At 41.7% G+C, this 21550-nt stretch overlaps 1 pseudogene; it reads right to left on the bottom strand.

Annotated features, from left to right (window-relative positions):
• Positions 1–8601: 8601 nt before the first annotated feature.
• On the bottom strand, positions 8602–8719 carry LOC126425348 (5S ribosomal RNA; annotated as a pseudogene).
• Positions 8720–21550: the final 12831 nt, after the last annotated feature.

Below are 21550 nucleotides of genomic sequence, written 5' to 3'. Positions count from 1 at the left end.
ACTTAAATAAATCTAAACCAAACAAGTTCACTGCAGCAGAAGAATGAAGGACGTAAAATGACACAAGTTTTGTTTGTCCCTTGTATGTTGCAAGAAGGCTGCACTGTCCTAACACAGGGATATTCTGACCGGAATAACTATTTAACGTAACATTTGCGGCACGCAACGGAGGTGTGCCCAGTTGTTTGTACGTGTCTTTATTGATCAATGAAACTGCAGCTCCAGTATCGAGCTGGAATGGGATCACGTTGCCATTAATGTCAAAGTCTACAAAAAGTTTATTGTCCTGCTGACGACAAGAGCGACTGTCTTGTGCAACGTGAACAGACACTAGTACAGAAGCACTTGCGACTTGACGGGATTTCCGTCGACGGCGACGCACACTATTTGTGGGATGAACACAGTCACTGATAGAGAAAGTGGCACTGGACGGAGTGGAATTACCTACATGAATGTCCATGGGCGAAGGTTCACTAGCCTGAGTATTCTTGGTTCGATTCTGGCACGATGCAAAAGGCCTGGAATGGTTGTGAGTGTCCGTTCTGAGCTTTTTCTGGCAAACACTGTGAACATGTCCTTTTTTACTACAGAAAAAGCAAATAGCCTAGCGGGACGGGCAATTCTCACGCGAATGTCTAGTGGCACACTGCGGACATGATTTTAGCTCTGCATTTGCGTGCTTGCACGGCACACGTAGAGGAGAGCTTGGCGGCAGCTGCGCGGACGGGCGCAAAGGCTGTTTACCATTCCGTGCAGCGCGCCCGGCGGGTCGGTTAATGTGACACACAGTTGGCGAAGTTGCAAATGATTCCTGAGCAAAGTCAAGTGTGTCCTGCCTATCCAATATGTCCATCAGTTGTTGAAGGGAGAGATTGACTAGTTTAAAAATCTGTTCCCGTATACGAACATCAGAAACGTTCTGTGCAATTGCATCATGTACCATAGTATCTGAATAAGGGAGGCCACATGCACACTCAAAAGCACAATCCCTAGTAAGGCCTTGCAAAGTTGCAACCCACTCCCTATTAGTTTGACTGGCCGTACGTTTGGTACGAAAGAACGTATACCTTTTTGCAACGACATTGACTGATTCTTTGAAATATGCATCTAATGCAGACAAAATTTCGTCATAGGACAGAGTTGCTACGTCGCGTCGGAGAAATAATTTCACTATCACACGGTACGTGTGCACCCCGACGGATGCTAACAAAAAAGGCTGCCGCTCGTTACCTTGAATTCTGTAGGCGGCGAGATGGAATCCAAATTGGCGTGACCACTCTGTCCAGCTTTCCAGTGCCGCATCAAAAGGACGAAAAGGTGGTGCAACAGCGTGTTGTGGCTGCTGTAGCGGTGGAGTGGTGGCGGCCGCATCGTGTTGCATTGCACGTTGACCCTGGACGAGCTGTCCAAGGGCATCGAATAAGGCCTGCGTCTGCTGATTCTGCAAGCGATGAAATTCGGACAGCACATCTGGAGATCGTGGCGAAGCCATGACACAAGTAATTTAAGCAAGTATAAAGAAGAAGACCCTTTATAGTCTCTTTTTAGACTCGTCGCCATATGAAGTGTTGGCAGAAGAGCCAACACCGTGTTGCTAGAGGAGGCCGAAATGCACGCTTTTAAGCTCACGCAGGCTGGCGTGAGGTCTGGAACAGTTATAGGAGTTGAGTCTAATAAAAAAGGTACGTAGCTGGTAGAATACTTAACTTTAATCCATAAGTGGTGAACATAGCACTTAACGGTACATGCATCACAAGATAAATAGCAAATGATATTGGCGCCTTGCTAGGTCGTAGCAAATGACGTAGCTGAAGGCTATCCTAACTATCGTCTCGGCAAATGAGAGCGCAATTTGTCAGTGAACCATCGCTAGCAAAGTCGGCTGTACAACTGGGGCGAGTGCTAGGAAGTCTCTCTAGACCTGCCGTGTGGCGGCGCTCGGTCAGCAATCACTGACAGTGGTGACACGCGGGTCCGACGTATACTAACGGACCGCGGCCGATTTAAAGGCTACCACCTAGCAAGTGTGGTGTCTGGCGGTGACACCACAGCGACAGCACATCATAAACAGTTACCATGTATGGAAAGAAACTAGCAATCTTTACTTAAAAAAAAATGGTTCAGATGCCTCTAAGCACTATGGGACTTAACAGCTGAGGTCATCAGTCCCCTAAACTTAGAACTACTTAAACCCAACTAACCTAAGGACGTCACACACATCCATGCCCAAGGCAGGATTCGAACCTGTGACCGTAGCAGCCGCGTGGTTCCGGACTAAAGCCACCAGAACTGCTCGGCCACCGCTGCCGGTGATCGTCAATTTAAACAATTACTATGAGCTACATTGTTGTTATGCTGTGTACGCCATGTAGGTATATAACACAATAAATATGCATTTACAACCACTGGTTCTCCACCTTAATCGAATCGGTTTTGGACCCAAACCACTTGTTTCAATTTGACCCAAAATGTTTGAGATACCCTGTATATACCGCGACTGAAATGAAGTAGTTTTCGACCAGAAAAGACGATAATGATCCATCAAAATTATAAAACTGGGACTTCGCATTTGCAGCTTATGCACGTGAATACGACTATAATGGCGAGCTAGCAGATCCACTATTTTCCTCCGCAGTCGTCTGCATTTTATTCTTGCCAGCATTTCGGATAAATGAATAAAATCTTCTCAGTTTTCAATCCGCGTCAACTCGAGTAAAATTATCGAGCTTTCGATGGCTATCTCCGCCATCGTCGTCAAGAGTAAAGCTACTGACTGTAGTTTTACTCCTGACGGTGGGGATAGCCATCGAAAGCTCGAGAATTTTATTCGAATTGATGCAGCTTCAAATATCGATAATATTTTATTCAGACACGCCGCCGCGAAAGACTCTGAGAACACTTCCCGGGTACCTGAGATATGAAGCTGACAGATCAATAATTCTCAAAGTTATTTGCCCTTGACATCTTCTCAACAGTAGTTTTCGAAATTATAAAAGTAGGTAGAACACACCAAGTTGGATTGTCCTTTAGTTACGACTTCCTCCAACTATTGTAGGCGTGCAGAAGGAGCTTTATCTACGGTTTCTTCCGTATTTGATCTCAAGGCTTCTATAGACCTGTTAAATATCAAGCTTTACCAAAACGATTTACATATTACTATTGTCACTTCATCTGATAGTTCCACTCACAGAAGCCTGCAGAGTACTTTACATGATAATGGACTGTGGTTTCGTTCCTTATACTCAAAAAATGAGATGGTTTTTATGAGTGTGGAACAAGCCAAAACATCTAAAATAAAAATACCATATGAATATATTACTAACTAGCCAGGTCATTTATCAGGAGATTGTCAAAATAGATGAATACGTTACAATGAAGTGAAGCTGCTAATATTTACAGAATTCATACACTGTCGGAATGAAACAAGCTATACACTTTTAACAAATTTATCATATGTTCTTGTTGTTGTGGTCTTCAGTCCAGAAACCGGTTTGATACAGCTCTCCATGCTTCTCTATCCTATGCAAGCGTCCTCATCTCCGAGTAACTACTGCAACCTACATCCTTCTGAATCTGTTTAGTGTATTCATCTCTTGGTGTCCTTCTACGATTTTTACCCTCCGCGCTTCCCTCCTGTAGTAAACTGAAATCCCATGATGCCTCAGAACGTGTCCTTCCGACCGATCTCTTCTTCTAATCAAGTTGTGCCACAAAGCTATCTTCTCCCCAGTTCTGTTTAGTACTTCCTCATTAGTTACATGATCTACCCATCTAATTTCCAGCATTCTTCAGTAGCACCACATTTCGAGAGCTTCTGTTCTGTTCTTGTCTAAACTATTTATCGTCCATATTTCATTTCCATACATGGCTACGCTACGTACAGATACTTTCAGAAAAGACTTCCTGACACTTATAATCTGCACTCGATGTTAATAACTTTCTCTTCAACAGAAACGGTTTCCTTGCAATTGCCAGTTTACGTTTTATATCCTTTGTACTTAGACTATCATCAGTTATTTTGCTTCCCAAATAGCAAAACTCATCTACTACTTTAAGTGCTTCATTTCCTAATCCAATTCTTTCAGGATCACCTGATCTAATTCTACTACATTCCATTATCCTCGTTTTGCATTTGTTGATGTTCATCTTATATCCTTTCCTCAAGACACTGTCCATTCCGTTGAATGTTCTTCCAGGTCCTTTGCTGTCTCTGACAGACTTAAATTGTCGTCGACAAACCTTCAAAGTTTTGATGTCTCCTCCATGGATTTTAATTGCTATTCACAATTTTTGTTTTGTTTCCTTTACTGCTGGCTCAATATACAGATAGAATAACATCGGAGATAGGCTACAACCCTGTCTCACTCCCTTCTCAATCACCGCTTCCCTTTCGTGCCACTCGACCTTTACAACTGCCATCTGTACAAATTGTAACTAGCCTTTTGCTCCCTGTGTTTTACCCCTGTTAGCTTCGGAATTTGAAAGAGAGTATTTCAGTCATCATTGTCAAAATCTTTCTCTAAGTCTCCAAATGCTTTTCCTTAATCTGTCTTCTAAGATAAGTCGTATGGCCAGTACTGCCTCACGTGTTCCAACATTTCTATGGAATCCACACTGATCTTCCCCGAGGTCGGCTTCCACCACTTTTTCCATTCATCTGTGAAGAATTCGTGTTAGTGTTTTGCAGCCGTGACGTATAAAACTGGTAGTTCGGTAATTTTCACAGCTTTCAACATTTTCTTTCTTTGGGATTGCAATTATTGTATTCGTCTTAAAGTCTGAGGCTATTTCGCCTGTCTCACACATCTTGAAGAGTTTTGTCAAGGCTGGTTCTCCCAAGGCTATCAGTAGTTGTAATGGAATGTTGTCTACTCCCGTAGCCTTGTTTCGACTTAGGTCTTTCAGTCCTCTGTCGAACTCTTGATGCAGTATCATATCTCCCACTTCATCTTCATTTACGTCCTCTTCCATTTCCATAATATAGCCCTCAACTACATCGCTCTTGTATGGACCCTCTACATACTCCTTCCACCTTTTTGCCTTCCATTCTTTGTATAGAACTGATTTTCCATCTGAGTTCTTGATATTCATACAAGTGGTTCTCTTCCCTCCAAAGGTCTCTTTATCATATACTGAATGCTTAATCTTGACTGTTGCGATCAAGTGCTGTCAAACTGAAATCTAACACACTTTTATTGAAGCTAGTCTAACAGTCCCCATTAAGATATTCATCTATAGAGTAGTAAGAGTTGCCTATCAAAAAGTCTTTCAAACACTGTTCGAACTAGAATGAAATTTTCATTCTACAACGGAGTGTGCGCTGATATGAAACTTTCTGGCAGATTAAAACTGTGTGCCAGACCGAGACTCGAACTTTGCCTTTCGCGGGCAAGTGCTCTACCAACTGAGCTAACCAAGCACGACTCACGCCCCGTCCTCACAGCTTTACTTCTGCCAGTACCTCGTCTCCTACCTTCCAAGCTTTACAGAAGCTCTCCTGCGAACCTTGCAGAACTAGCAGTTCCGAAAGAAAAGATATTGCGGAGACATGGCTTAGCCACAGCCTGGGGGATGTTTCTAGAATGAAATTTTCACTCTACAGTGGAGTAGTACTGGCAGAAGTAAAGCTGTGAGGACGGGTCTTGAGTCGTGCTTGGGTAGCTCAGTGGTAGAGCACTTGCCCTCGAAAGGCAAAGGTCCCGTATTCGAGTCTCGGTCTGGCACACAGTTTTAATCTGCCAGGAAGTTTCACTATTTAAACTGTTTTTAATGGTAGTTGGCACTTTGTTGAAAATGTGTGTTCCTGAATATTGGACCATTTTTTTGGACCAAGACAAGTGATTTTAGGCCTTTATGTACATTCTTTGTAATTCCTAGTATTTATTCTATGTTTTGAACTATTGGTTCCAACTAGAACATTTTACTTGCAACAAATTTCATTAAGGAATAAATATACTGAGAAGCAGTGATTAGAATACAAGGTGTCTTGAACAGGTTTCTACGTGATGTTCTTGAATTCACACCACAAATGGTATAAAACGCTTTTGGATGCTAAAACTTTCTGCTCTATTTGACAAGTCACCACAGAATATGATCTCATGTAATAGAATATAACTAAGGAAAGCAGACGATAATTTTTACATTTATATCTCCTACATCTGACATTATTTGCACTGCGAGTACAGACTTGTTCAGGCGCTTCAGCAATTCTGTGGTATGCCCTTCACTAGTGAATCCCAGAAATTTAACATTGTCAACCTCTTTGATCTGCATGTCATCATATGTTATACACATGCTGGAAAGAAATCTCTTACATGTTTCGAAATGCACATAGTGGGTCTTTTCAAAGTTTAATGACGGTCAGTTAGCTTTAAACCATTTATTAATATCAGAGAAAATTTGATTAGCAGCCATTTCGAAACCTGTACTTGAGTTGCTACTTACTTCAATGTTTGTATCTTCTGTAAACGAAACAATCTTTGCACCTGACAATGTAACAGAAAGGTCATTAACGTACACAAGAAAAAAACAGTGGACCCCATATGGAACCTTGAGGAACACCATATATAATTAATTCCCAATCAGATGAAGACTGACTACTTACTCAATAAATAATTCCCTTTGTTTCATGTTAGTTAGGTAAGACTCGAGCCTTTCTGCAGCACTGTTACTGACACCGTAATGTTCTAATTTGTTTCAGATAAAGCTGTGATTCACTCAGTCAGAGGCTTTTAACATGTCACAGAAAATGCCAGTAGCCTCAAATTTGTTATCTAATCAATTAAGAACATTTTCACTGTAATGGTAATAGCCTCCTCTGTGCTGGAACCCTTAAGGAACCCAAATTATGCCTTGGAAAATATATTATTTACAATAGGCTGTATAATATTTTCGGAAAAGCAGGCAAAATGAACTAGGTCGATAATCTGACGGTACCTCTTTATCCCACTTCTTGTAAAGAGGCTTAACTGCAGCATATTTTAGCCAGTGTGGAAATGTTCCGCTGATAGTAGACTTACTACACAAATAACTTAAGATACGACTTAGTTCGCATGAGCATTCTTTCCACGCACCCACTCTCCTCGACGTTTAACAACGGAATTCCCTCTGCCCTCTTAATGTTGACTCCTTCACTTTTAATTTTATTGGGAGCTACTGGGACTGAAAAAGGATATCTGAATAATTTAACTAGAAGCTTGTAGATGGTTGCGAAATTTTTATATATATCTTATACGTCAGAAAGACTGGAGGCTATAATGTGGTTCAAGGCATTCTTTCCTCTTAAACACTCAGCACGCGTTAAGCTTGTTACATGCGTGACGATCGTTTCGGCTTGAGATAAGTGTAATGAAACCGTGGACAGTTTACCCACTCAAATGTCTGTAGTTAGACAGTTCCATGTTGCGAGTGTTGCAACGCGGATCCGGCCCAAAGCCACTTCCCCAAATTAATTTGCTCTGCAATTCAATTACTGTCCATCACGTAATTTGACGCATATCGTACTCCACATAGTCAGCAGCTTTCCGAAAACACGTGCGCGGCCCGAAACCTACTGGCTTTTGGTGCGGTATCCCTTTGTCTCGACATAATTTGTGCCGTGTCGACTTGTACCTCACCTAGAACTACTCAAAATAAAAAAAAATGGTATTCGGATATTACGTTCCCTTTCTGGTGATTATCAGATGCGTTACAAATGCAACAAGATAAGCATGTAATACAATTGCACCGTGTTATACTGAGCACGGGGCTTACTTTACCGCAATCAGTTACTGAGAGCGCAGCTGTGTTACATAGTCTTTCATTAATAACGTTATCACATTCGGAAGATAAATAGTCCATATTCCGCCATTTTAGCGTAAACAATTACAGTATTATGACCAAAGATAAACTACCAAAATTTTGAATTTATAAAATGTTTCCTTTGGTTTTGGAACATATATTGTGCCCCAACATTATTGAATACTTCGACGAAAAAGAAATATTTACATATATGTAGCAAGTATTAAGGAAGTATCGTTCTTGTTAAACACTATAGGCTCTCTGTTCACACGAAGTAATGTGTACGACAGACAAGGTATATCAAACTGATGCCATTTTTCAGCCTTCCAGGGGACTTTCCACTCCGTTCCTCACGACAGATTTCTAATCAAATTGCGTGCCAGTGATGTGTCGGTTCAGTTGTGTGACTGAATTTGTGAGATCCTGTGGTAAACAGTATGTAGTCTTCTATGGAAAGACATCGAGTTAAACAGAAGTGATTTCTGACGTTCCCCGAGGGAATGTATAGAACTACAGCTGTTCATAATCTATATGAACGGTTTTGGAGATGATCTGAGCAGTTCTCTTTATTTGAAGATGACACTGTCGTCTACAGTCTAAAAAAAGACTAAGCTCCTCCCGAACAGGCAGTGAAGGCCCAAAGGTACCGACCGGCCGCCGAGTCACCCTCAGCTCACAGGCGTCACTGGATGCGTTTATGGAGGGGCATGTGGTCAGCACACCGCTCTCCCAGCCGTATGTCATTTTCCGAGACCGGAGCCGCTACTTCTCAATCAAGTAGCTCCTCAATTTGCCTCTCACAAGGGCTGCTTGCACCTCGCTTGCCAACAGCGCTCGGCAGACCGGAAGGTCACCCATCCAATTGCTAGCCCAGCCCGACAGCGTTTAACTTCGGTGATCTGACGGGAACCGGTGTTACCGCAGCGGCAAGGCCATTGACCGCCTACCGTCTAGTTAAGTCATAATAATGTCAAAGCGAATTGCAAAATTATTTGGACAGGATATCCGCATGATTAAAAGAGTGGCAGCTAACATTAAACCCTAAAAAGTGTGTTCCTCACATTACTCCAAAAAAAAAAAAAAAAAATTGCTTCAACTTTCGGTAATGTGGTAAATAACACAAATTGAGAGGTTGAAGATTAAACCGCATACATAGGGCTGATAGTTGGGACGATCACATAGATGATGTCGTGGGGTAAGTGCAACAGGCCTACCAAAGAGACTGCTTACACTACACTTGTCAGCCCTATTCTGAAGTATTGCTGTGCGGGGTGGGATCCGCATCAGGTGGGACTGACGGATGACATCGAAAAAGTACAAAAAAGGGCAGTTCGTTTTGTATTATCGCGAAATAGGGAGATAGTGTCACAGGCATGATATGTGAATTGGAGTGGCAATCATTAAAACAAAGGCATTTTTCCTTGCGACGGGATCTCCTCATGAAATTTCTATCACCAGTTTTCTCCTCCGATTGCGAAAACATTCTGTTGGCACCCAACTATATAGGGAGAAATGATCATCACGATAAAACAAGAGAAATCGGGGCTCGCCCAGAAAAATGTAATTGCTCGTTTTTCCCGCGTGCCGTTCGAGAGTGGAACGGTAGAGAGACAGCATGAATTTGGTTAACTGTATCCTCTGCCAGGCACTTTATTGTGAATAGCAGAGTAATCACGTAGATGTAGATGTAGATGAAAGCGAACCAAAAACTCCGTTTTATTGAAGGAAACGGTAGAAGATGCAACAAGGCTACGGAAGAGACTCCCAACACTACGCTTGTCTATCCTCTTCGGGAGTCCTGATAAACGGTGTGGGGTCGTTACCAGATAGGGTTACCGGAGCACATCGAAATATTCCAAAGAACGGCTACTCGTTCTGTATTATCGCGAAATAGGTGGAAGTGTCATGAGTATGATAAGCAAGTTGAGATGGTGATATTTAAAACCGTATCTCGTTGCGGCACTATCTTTTCACGAAACTTCAATGGCCTGTTTTCCCCTCCGAACGCCAGACTACACAGAGTCAACACCAACATCACCAACCAACTGCAGGGACGGACTGCTGTCTGGAAATGAAGGAAGAAAGCTCCGACGAACATGAGTCGGGAGATGCATCGTTGCCACGCTAGATAGCGCTGACGAATTACAGTTCCTCTGGCCACGTGCTGTGTGTTTCTTGTGTGTTGCAGACTGTGTAAGTGACGCAGTGTACTTTACGCAGCAGAACGGTCCGTTATTCGCGTCGGGAACAGACAGAGATGGTGTTTGTGTACGGCCGCGCAGATGGAAACGGTCAAGAGGCAGCACGGTTATACCAAGACAAGTACCCGTGCAGACACCAATCACATCGCACAACGTTTCAAGCCCTTTTTGGGCGTTTGTGTGATGATAGGTCCTTTCAGACAGAAGGACTTGCAGATAGGTGACGGACTGTGCGTACGCCAGATTTGGAGGACCTGATTCTACAGTATATAGAGACTAAAGCTAGTACAAGCTTGAGGGAAATAGCTTGCCAACATGCTGTGAGCCAAAGTACGGTTGTGAGTATCCTGCAAGACAACTGCTAGTATGCCCATCACCTGGAATCCCGTGGAGGCCGCTTGGAACATCTGTTGTGACGGTTGTGCAATGCGGCTTTGTACTGATTGCCGAGACGATCTGTAGTCGCTCAACGCACACCGTCCTTTTACGGACAAATCTTCACACGACAGTTTTTCCTCCATTTCCAGTTTGGAATCCGTCACTGCAGTTTCAGTTTTATTGATGTTAACCCTGTGTTGTTGCTTCCCGCCACCACGGGAAGAGAAAAAGTTGGAAAGTGATTCTCTGTATTCTCTTTCAAACAATTATGTGTGAATCACTGAGTAAGCCTGTGTATATACATACATATTGAGCAACAGGCCAGTTATACCGTCAAATCACAATATAATGTATTGGAACAAAAAATTAAGATTATTTAACAGTATCCATACAAGCACAAAATATATAGCTAAAGAATCTTGACAAGATACCAACTCTACACAAAGCAGAGAATAGAAAAGCTCAACAGATCTTCCAAGAGACTGAAGTTTCAATGTGCCGCTCAGAGTACACGGAAATGTCATAAACGCACGTTACTGCCTCGTATAAAACACAAAAGCTCTTTGTGTATTTGAGTATATTCACGACATAATAAACCCGGAGCACTTGTTTGAAGCGGCAGCTGCAGTTTCACAAGGTTTTGCCGGAAGCGGCTTTATTGTGCTTCGAAGAAAGTACAGGAAACGAGTATGTGCTTTACATCTCTTCCTTTTTGTGCGGCATCTGCAGAAGAGATTACACTTGGTGCGTGGCCGATGTAAATGGGAAGGAATTATACTGTGGCCGATTCGTATTTATTCGAGGATAGCTATCAGCTGAATTTTTCTAATTTTAGTTTTCTCTTTGATATAAAAGACGGTTCTTTTCTGACTACTTTCCTTGACTGACATTTGGAAAGCGTTGTTAAAATGATATTGAAAGTTTTCAATTGTTTAGCAATGTTAAGTAACCGTACTTTTAACAACAATGCATGTCGCGCTTGGAATGGCGACCGTTCGGTAAAAATGCCACAATTTGTGCGAGTGGGGTTGCATTAGTGAAATAAACCACGCTGTTTCATTCGTTCGTAGTGGTATTATGCTTTAAAGTTCTTTTACTCGAACGTGGCAGTTACGGAAATAAGCATCTGTTGACAATTATTTGCACATCTGCTACATTAAGTCCGATAACATGAGCGAAGTATTTGTTATGCACGTAGTTCTGCAGCCTCAGCAAATCATACCAAATGTGTATTGTTGTAATAATAATTCACGAGAGCTGCTGTTTTGATATTTCATTCACAGCTACCGGTTTAGAGCGATGGCTCATCGTCATTGATACTTAGACACAATCATATAGATATACGAGGCCTGTTCAGAAAGTAAGCTCCGATTGATTGCCAAACTGAAACCACAGTGAACATCAGAAATGTTTTACTTGTAACAATTAGCTACACCTTTCAGCTACTTCTCTACGTAGTCGCCGTTCTGACTTAGACTTTTGTCATAGCGTTGTACCAACTTTTCAATAGCCTCATCATAGAAGGCAGCCGCCAGTGCTTTCCGCCAATTCTCCACGCTGGCCTACACCTCGTTGTCTGTGTCAAAATGTTGTCTTCAAAGACAGCGGTTCATGTGACCAGAGATGAAACTCAGGGGGAGACAATTGCGGACTGTATTGTGGGTAATCTCACATTTCCATTTGAAAACGATGCAGGAGCATCTTCATTGCCCCTGCAGAATGCGGCTGAGAATTGTCTTGATGAAGAAACAGCACGACAGTTATGTAATGTTAGCTGCATAGCTTCAGGCGAAATTTCACACCAGGCCCTCGTACTTGGCGGCAGACACTATTTTTTAGACATCTTTACGCACTCACTGCGAGCTCAGAAATGAGAAGAGCGACGTGATGCTAACTGGGGTTATACTAGAGACACTACCCAACACATCTGTGAAAAGCTTTATCGGATTTTCATAGTCGTTTCCATTTCGCGACCGATCGGAGCTTACTTTCTGAACGCCCCTCGTATTATTGTTTCTAAGTATACATATATATATATAATTTGCCCAATGTTATATATTTCTGGTTGTGTGTATCATTTTTAGGCACGTTACATAATCTTCAACGTTATTTTTCAGTTATGATCTATATTTGTTTTGTCATAATTGTGCACGAATATTATACATATCTATTTACACGTAACGAATTTTTGCATTTTACGGTAAAGATAAGTTCTATTCACTCAGTTCTTCATAGAGCTGAAACATGAAGCTACATTTTGTTAAATACACAATCAATACACATTTCATACGTTTTGCTGAGGCTGCAGAACTGCGCGTATAAGAAATTCTTCGCTCATGTTACCGAACTTAATGTAGTAGATGTGCAAATAATTGTCAACAGATGCTTATTTCCTTAACTGCCACGTTCTAGTAAAGGAACTTTAAAGCGTAATACCGTTACGAACGAAAGAAACAGCGTGGTTTATTTCGCTAATACAACCCCACTCACATGAATTGTGGCATTTTTAACGAACGGTCGCCAATCCAAGCGTGACATGGTTGTTAAAAGTACGGTTACTTAACGTTACTCAACAACTGAAAAATTTCACTTTGATTTGAACGTTTTCCAAATGTCAATCAATGAAAGTTGTCCGAAAAGAACTGTCTTTTGTATCAATGAGAAAAGAAAAATTAGGAAAGATTCAGGCTAGCAGTAAGCTGATAGGTATCCTCGAATAAATAAGTACCGGCCACAGTATAATTCCTTCCCATTTACATCGGACAAAAACGGGTTCTTAAAAATATATATAAAGTGCTCCTTGATAATGCAGTTACTGATTGCTGGAATTAGGAAGTTTTCACAGACAGATGGCGTTACGAGGTTTTCATTGCATATCATCGACGAACAACGTTGACAAAAAATAGAAATAACATGTTAAAAGAACAAATATAATTTAGAATTGAAAATCTTTAATTTCGAAAAAAATTTTACCAGTGATAAACAGTCAGTTCAAAACACAGCCCTAAATTTTATAGAATTCTTCGAAGATATGAAATTCATACGAAATCATATCTCTAACATAAATGGATGTGAGGATAACGCTGATTTCACAAGACTTTTTGCAAACGTCCCGTCATTTTGACGTTAGGCACAATTACGCCAAACGCAGAAACTGCTGTCTAGTTCTTTTAGCCTTCGAAACGGGCGTTTCATAAGACTTCATACATGCGTATCGGAGATATCTGAAAACACATCGTTCTTGGTACGATTTATTATAATTAGTGTTACAATTTAATGCTTTCACATAACAGTGCTCTTCCAAAAGTTATTTGTTATCGTGAGCAATTTAGATATTAAGCACAAAATACACTTGTATTATAATTTGGAGCATGCCGTGTAAGGTACGGTGCACTGAAACTTTATTGCAAATATGTCACCATCATCATTAAACGTCAGTTAATAATGCGTCAACGGTACAAGCCTTCAAGGCATATTATAATAGCCAAGACAGGCGGCGAATGTCACACAATGAAGGAATAGGCTAATTTCGTAATTGAGTAGAAGGATGTAGGTTCGCATCCAAATACATACAAATTTCTATTTCATCTTAGCGTTGATGAAACATTCTGGCACTTTCTTATGAATGCAAGTATGTTCTGCAGTACTCAATAGTATTTACATTTCCTCCTGATTAAAGAACGAAGGGTGAAATAAATATGTGGCTGTTTCCGAGTGTGTGGCTAGGCCGGAACCTAAGAGGACAGTTTAGCTAGTTGCGACTGAAACGAGGGGCCGTAACGTTCGTATTGTTCGTCGCCACAAAATAGATAGCAATTCCTATCGTTATCGATATTGCTGGTGGCGTAAAAACAACCTCACGTTTGTAGAAAGTCTTGTGAAATAGGTGTTACCAATCGATATGATAACCGTCATGCCCAAATACGGCAGAACTAAAGTGGATCGTAATTGTAATGTGGCAATAAAAATCTTATAACAAAAGTAAAAGCTGCGCATACAACGAAAAACTGTGATCCTTCGCTTGGAACTGGCAGCGTTAAATGAAACGTAAAGAAAGCAACCCGGGTAGATTACCAAAAAGTACTGTTACATCTGTGAAATTGGCAGTTAGAGTTTTAATGTAACACAGTGCGGTTAGTAATCCTCCTTGAACCCGTCGTTTTAATTCTAATCAGTAATATTACCAGCCGTTGTACATCACGGAGTGGGTTACTGTTAACATTCCAACAGCATACGTTGCAAGATTAATCGGGTAACATGTTACTTCCTCCCACATACGTTTCGAGAAATCATCATGACGGGAAAATCAGGACAGGTAGGTCTCTCACGAAGACTTACCGACGTCGATCTCTTTTCTCAGAATCTGTAAATTAAAAGGGAGTGCCTCAAATCAAAGTACGAAGTGATGCAGCCGTAACATGACGCCACTAGATTCGGATGTGCTCAAGCCCAATTTCTTTCCTCGTCACGACGGTATTTGGTCATCTCTCCATTGTTGTGTTAAGCGGTAGATACGCTAGAAGACAATATAGACATATGTTTATGGCGTGGCAATACTGTTGAGATACAATGGCAATTTTTACTACGACAAAGTGACTAGGAACTGCAGTCCTTATCGATCTGAAGTGGGATCACCCCATGAAACTAGTTAATGCGAATCTCGCCCTCCTGGCCATGTCACACCGACAATAAAAGTTTGTAGACCAAGGTACGTCAGCAAATTAATGACAAACTAGAACAGCTCTATAAAGCAGACAATCTATGCAACCGAAAGGCACTCACTTCTCGCGAAGAAGAGGGTGATTGTCTTCAAAGGCTCTCTTCTAAACAACGCATCTATTCCTTCTTGTTACTGTGCTAGTGGAGATTACTTTTACCATTGTAATTATATACTGAGTCATTAAATCCATAGTGTCTCAAAACATGGAGGAAAGCATATAAATTACAACATCTTTATGAAGTGATGTTTGTCATTTGCCTGTCTTTCTTCTCCTGTCGCTTCCTTCGTCACCTTTCCTCCTCTTGGCCTTGATATTTGTATCGTTGTAAATGTTTTTCTGCCAATAATTACCTGTTTTATACCAGTAATGACTTCTGTTTCATTCTTTCTTAACATTAATGTTTTTCGTATGTTATTAACGCATTACCAAGTGGAAAAGTGGGTGCCTGTTGTTGTATAACACACAATAGCCGGCTAAGACGCAGTTTTTATAACCGCCTTTGCGGACAATTCATCGAGATAACTACTAATTGTAGTAACTTCTTAGAACCTGCTCTTCATTTAATTAAAAATTCCAACTGCCCAGCGCGAATGAAATTATTGCAGTTGAAATGTTTCAAACTTTCACGATCGCGAAGATATAAAGCCAAGCCAGTTATTCAGAGAGAATTATACTTTCTGTGCCAGTATTTTTTAATTTGTAGAGCTTTCGGAAATTTATCTCGCCCATTTCTTATTAAGGTGGGTCAGAATTCTTAAATAATGATTGACGTGGTCGGAACATAGAGAACATTTCACTAAGCAATCGATCTCGTTTCTTCGAAAGGAAACAATAGTAACAATCATAATATTGTGGCACGTTTGTGGAGATATATAACAAGGAACAGCTACGGAATTACCATTTACCGTACAAATTAAATGGAATGTCAGCACTCCATGAAGTCGCCAATCAATTTATCGTACATGTACGTACTCAAACGTTACCGCAGTGAAGCCAAACATAATTTTTCGTCGTCATCGGCAAGCTGACAGCGTTTGAGGGGTTATATGTCGCAGAAGCATAAAATATGTATTACATACGCGCATCAAGAATATTTCGCTAACGACACCTTTTTGAAATACAAATTAATTTTTTTTTAAAACTGACTAGGTGCTAGTTGGACTCGCACACTGGCAGAGATTACGTACAAATTTGTGTGTGTGCGTGTGTGTGTGCAGTTCATCGACTACGGGATTCGAGAATGTCGACGATTATGTACTGCATATTATCAACATTGATACTGGAAAGATATCGGCCACGGAAATCCAAGACATTCGAGAACGTTTTATTTCAAGTTTGCAGTCTGATTACAAATGACAACAGAATATTTTTCGATGTGATACAATTAGAAATCAATGATTTTCAGATTTTTTACCTTTAATTCTACTGTGAAACCTTTCTTCTTGGCAAATTTCATTCTTCTACGTCAATGAGATGTACCCCTTCTTTAATGAGTACTTTCGCTAGTGTCAAAATATGTGACAGAAATTGTCGTATCTTTTCATTGCAAGATTCACGATCTTACATCACCAAGAATCCACAGACCTTAATACGTGACATAAATTTCAAATTGATACGGTTGTCCGTTCCTGAGAAAAAAGGTTTTGAAAAGACGGACAGACAGACAGACAGACATACATACCGACGGGCAATAATGTGATTCTACACTGAAGCGCCAAAGAACCTGGAATAGGCATGCGTATTCAAATACAGAGACATGTAAACAGGGAGAAGACGGCGCTGCAGTCGGCAGGGTGTTACAAAAAGGTACGGCCAAACTTTCAGGAAACATTCCTCACACACAAAGGAAGAAAACATGTTATGTGGACATGTGTCCCGAAACGCTTACTTTCCATGATATAGCTCATTTTATTACTTCTCTTCAAATCACATTAATCATGGAATGGAAACACACAGCAACAGAACGTACCAGCGTGACTTCAAACACTTTGATTACAGAAAATGTTCAAAATGTCCTCCGTTAGCGAGGATACATGCATCCACCCTCCGTCGCATGGAATCCCTGATGCGCTGATGCAGCCCTGGAGAATGGTGTATTGTATCACAGCCGTCCACAATACGAGCACGAAGAGTCTCTACATTTGGTACCGGGGTTGCGTAGACAAGAGCTTTCAAATGCCCGCATAAATGAAAGTCAAGATGGCTGAGGTCAGGAGAGCGTGGAGGCCATGTAATTGGTCCGCATCTACCAATCCATCGGTCACCGAATCTGTTGTTCAGAAGCGTACGAACACTTCGACTGAAATGTGCAGGAGCTCTATCGTGCATGAACCACAAGTTGTGTCGTAGTTGTAAAGGCACATGCTCTAGCAGCACAGGTAGAGTATCCCGTATGAAATTATGATAACGTGCTCCATTGAGCGTAGGTAGAACAACATGGGGCCCAATCAAGACATCACCAACAATGCCTGCCCAATGAGTCGCATGTCAACACAAGCACCGAAGTCAACATTACCTTCCTTCAATTGGGCCAACTGACGGTGAATCGAGGAACTGAAATCGAAGTAGATACTCCATGCGAATTGGTATGGGTGGAGGTTATACTTAACAGCCGAAGTAAATAAATGGCTAATTCTACCGACCCCCAGACTCCGATGATATAGTTGCTGAACAGTTCAGAGAAAATTTGAGTCTCGTAACAAATAAATACCCCACTCATACGGGTACAGTTGGTGGGGACTTCAACCTTCCCTCGATATGTTGGCAAAAATACTTGTTCAAAACCGGTGGTAGGCAGAAAACATCTTCCGAGATTGTCCTAAATGCTTCCTCCGAAAATTATTTCGAGCAGCTAATCCACGAACCCACGCGAATTGTAAATGGTTGCGAAAACACAGTTGACTTAGCCACAAACAATCCAGACCTAATAGAGAGCATCATGACTGATACAGGGATTAGTGATCACAAGGTCGTTGTAGCTAGGCTCAATACCGTTTCTTCCAAATCCACCAGAAACATACGCAAAATAATTTTATTTAAAAAAGCGGACAAAGTGTAACTAGAAGCCTTCCTAAGAGACAGTCTCCAATCCTTCCGAACTGACTATGCAAATGTAGACGAGATGTGGCTCAAATTCAAAGATATAGTAGCAACAGCAATTGTGAGATTCATACCTCATAAATTGGTAAGAGATGGAACTGATCGCCCATGGTACACAAAACAGGTCCGAACGCTGTTGCAGAGGTAACGGAAAAAGCATGCGAAGTTCAGAAGAACGCGAAATCCCGAAGATTGGCTAAAATTAAAGGACGCGCGAAATTTGGCACGGACTTCAATGCGGGATGCCTTTAATAGGTTCCACAACGAAACATTGTCTCGAAATTTGGTAGAAAATCCAAAGAAATTCTGGTCGTATGTAAAGTACACAAGCGGCAAGACGCAGTCATTACCTTCGCTGCGCAGTGCCGATGGTACTATTACCGACGACTGTGCCGTTAAAGCGGAGTTATTGAACGCAGTTTTCCGAAATTCCTTCACCAGGGAAGACCAATGGAATAGTCCAGAATTAGAAACACGAACAGCTGCTAGCATGAGTTTCTTAGAAGTAGATACCTTAGGGGTGGCGAAGCAATTCAAATCGCTTGATACGGGCAGGTCTTCAGATCCAGATTGTAAACCGATTAGGTTCCTTTGAGATTACGCTGATACAATAGCTCCCTACTTAGCAATCATATACAACCGCTCATTCACCGATAGATCTGTACCTGCACATTGGAAAATTGCGCAGGTCGCAACATTGTTTAAGAAGGGTGGTAGGAGTAATCCATCGAACTACAGACCTATATCATTGACGTCGGTTTGCAGCAGGGTTTTGGAGCATATACTGTATTCAAACATTATGAATCGCCTCGAAGGGAACGATCTATTGATACGTAATCAGCATGGTTTCAGAAAACATCGTTCTTGTGCAACGCAGTTAGGTCTTTATTCGCACGAAGTAATGGCCGCTATCGACAGGGGATCTCAAGTTGATTCCGTATTTCTAGATTTCCGGATAGCTTTTGACACCGTTCCTCACAAGCGACTTCTAATCAAGCTGCGGGCCTATGGGTTATCGTCTCATTTGTGTGACTGGATTCGTGATTTCCTGTCAGGAAGGTCGCAGTTCGTAGTAATAGACGGCAAATCATCGGGTAAAACTGAAGGGATATCAGGTGTTCCCCAGGGAAGCGTCCTGGGACCTCTGCTGTTCCTGATCTATATAAATGACCTGGGTGACAATCTGAGCAGTTCTCTTAGGTTGTTCGCAGATGATGCTGTAATTAACCGTCTAGGAAGGTCATCCGAAGACCAGTATCAGTTGCAAAGCGATTTAGAAAAGATTGCTGTATGGTGTTGCAGGTGGCAGTTGACGCTAAATAACGAAAAGTGTGTGGTGATGCACATGAGTTCCAAAAGAAATGCGTTGGAATTCGATTACTCGATAAATAGTAAAATTCTCAAGGCTGTCAATTCAACTAAGTACCTGGGTGTAAAAATTACGAACAACTTCAGTTTGAAAGACAACATACATAATATTGTGGGGAAGGCGAGCCAAAGGTTGCGTTTCATTGGCAGGACACTTAGAAGATGCAACAAGTCCACTAAAGAGACAGCTTACACTACACTCGTTAGTCCTCTGTTAGAATATTGCTGCGCGGTGTGGGATCCTAACCAGGTGGGACTGACGGAGGACATCGAAAGGGTGCAAAAAAGGGCAGCTTGTTTTGTATTGTCACGTAATAGGGGAGAGAGTGTGGCAGATATGATACGCGAGTTGGGATGGAAGTCATTAAAGCAAAGACGTTTTTCGTCGCGGCGAGATCTATTTACGAAATTTCAGTCACCAACTTTCTCTTCCAAATGCGAAAATATTTTGTGGAGCTCAACCTACATAGGTAGGAATGATCATCAAAATAAAATAAGAGAAATCAGAGCTCGAACAGAAAGGTTTAGGTGTTCGTTTTTCCCACACGCTGTTCGGGAATGGAATGGTAGAGAGATAGTATGATTGTGGTTCGATGACACCTGCGCCAAGCACTTTAATGTGAATTGAAGAGTAATCATATAGATGTAGTGGATGAAGTACAGTACATACTGACAAAACTAAAATGAGCTCTAACATGGAAATCAAGCGTTTCCGGACACATGTCCACATAACATCTTTTCTTTAATTGTGTGTGAGGAATGTTTCCTGAAAGTTTGGCCGTACCTTTTTGTAACACCCTGTATAAGACAACAAGTGTATGGCGCAGTGGTTAGATCGCTTATTGCTGCTACAGTGGCATGTTATCAAGATTTAAATGAGTCAGAACGTGGTGTTACAGTCGCAGCACAATCGATGGGACAACATCTCCGAGGTAGCGATGAGGTGGGGATTTTCCCATACGACCATTTCACGAGGCTACCTTGAATATCAGGAATCCGGTAAAACATCAAATCTCCGTCATTGCTGCGGCGAGAAAATGATCCTGCAAGAACAGGACCAACGACGACTGAAGAGAATCGTCCAATGTGTCGGAAGTGCAACCCATCCGTAAACAGCTGCAGATTCCCATGCTGGGCTATCAACAAGTGTCAGCGTGCGAACCAGTCAACGAAACATCATCGATATGGGCTTTCGGAGCCGAATCCCAAATGCTTGAAGGTTTTTTACTTTCCTGTAGAAATAAAAGTCTACTAATATATCTTGTAATGACAACAATTAGAAAGCAGCCAAGCAACAATGGAAAGTCAATGAATGTTCCTGCAGTTACGCATGTGTTTTCATTATGTTACCAATCAAATATGATATATTTGAAATAATACATTTATTAAAAAATATATAAATATAAGAAAAACGAACAGGACTCGATCCAACGCTTCATCCTTTACCCGGTGTTCTTTGTGAAATTCGTCGATCCTCTTCTAGTATAGGATAGTAGTCAGATTCCCTCCCGACACAGAGATTATTCAGTCAGTATGGTACTCTTGAGAATGTGAATATTGAATACACCGTCGTTCGCATATTCAGTCTTCCTACTGAGGTAGAGAACCGAGCGAGGTGGCGCAGTGGTTAGACACTGGACTCGCATTCGGAAGGACGACGGTTCAATCCCGCGTCCGGCCATCCTGATTTAGGTTTTCCGTGATTTCCCTAAATCACTCCAGGCAAATGCCGGGATGGTTCCTCTGAAAGGGCACGGCCGACTTCCTTCCCCATCCTTCCCATATCCGATAAGACCGATGACCACGCTGTCTGGTCTTCCCCAAACCAACCAACCAACCAACCAACCTACTGAGGTAGAGAATCCTTATCTTAGGGAAGTTTGGCGCATTACTTTGAAGTGAGAGGCATTCGCCAAGAACGCTGGTTAAGTCAACACAAGCTGCAATATTATAGCGGCGTACGCTCGGGGGAAATGCAAATAAAAAAGAAGATTCCATCTCATT

The sequence above is a fragment of the Schistocerca serialis genome, chromosome 10 (genome assembly GCF_023864345.2).
Source record: "Schistocerca serialis cubense isolate TAMUIC-IGC-003099 chromosome 10, iqSchSeri2.2, whole genome shotgun sequence".
Lineage (NCBI taxonomy): Eukaryota > Metazoa > Arthropoda > Insecta > Orthoptera > Acrididae > Schistocerca > Schistocerca serialis.
Note: the sequence above shows the minus strand (reverse complement) of the source record. Positions and strands in the feature narration are given on the sequence as shown.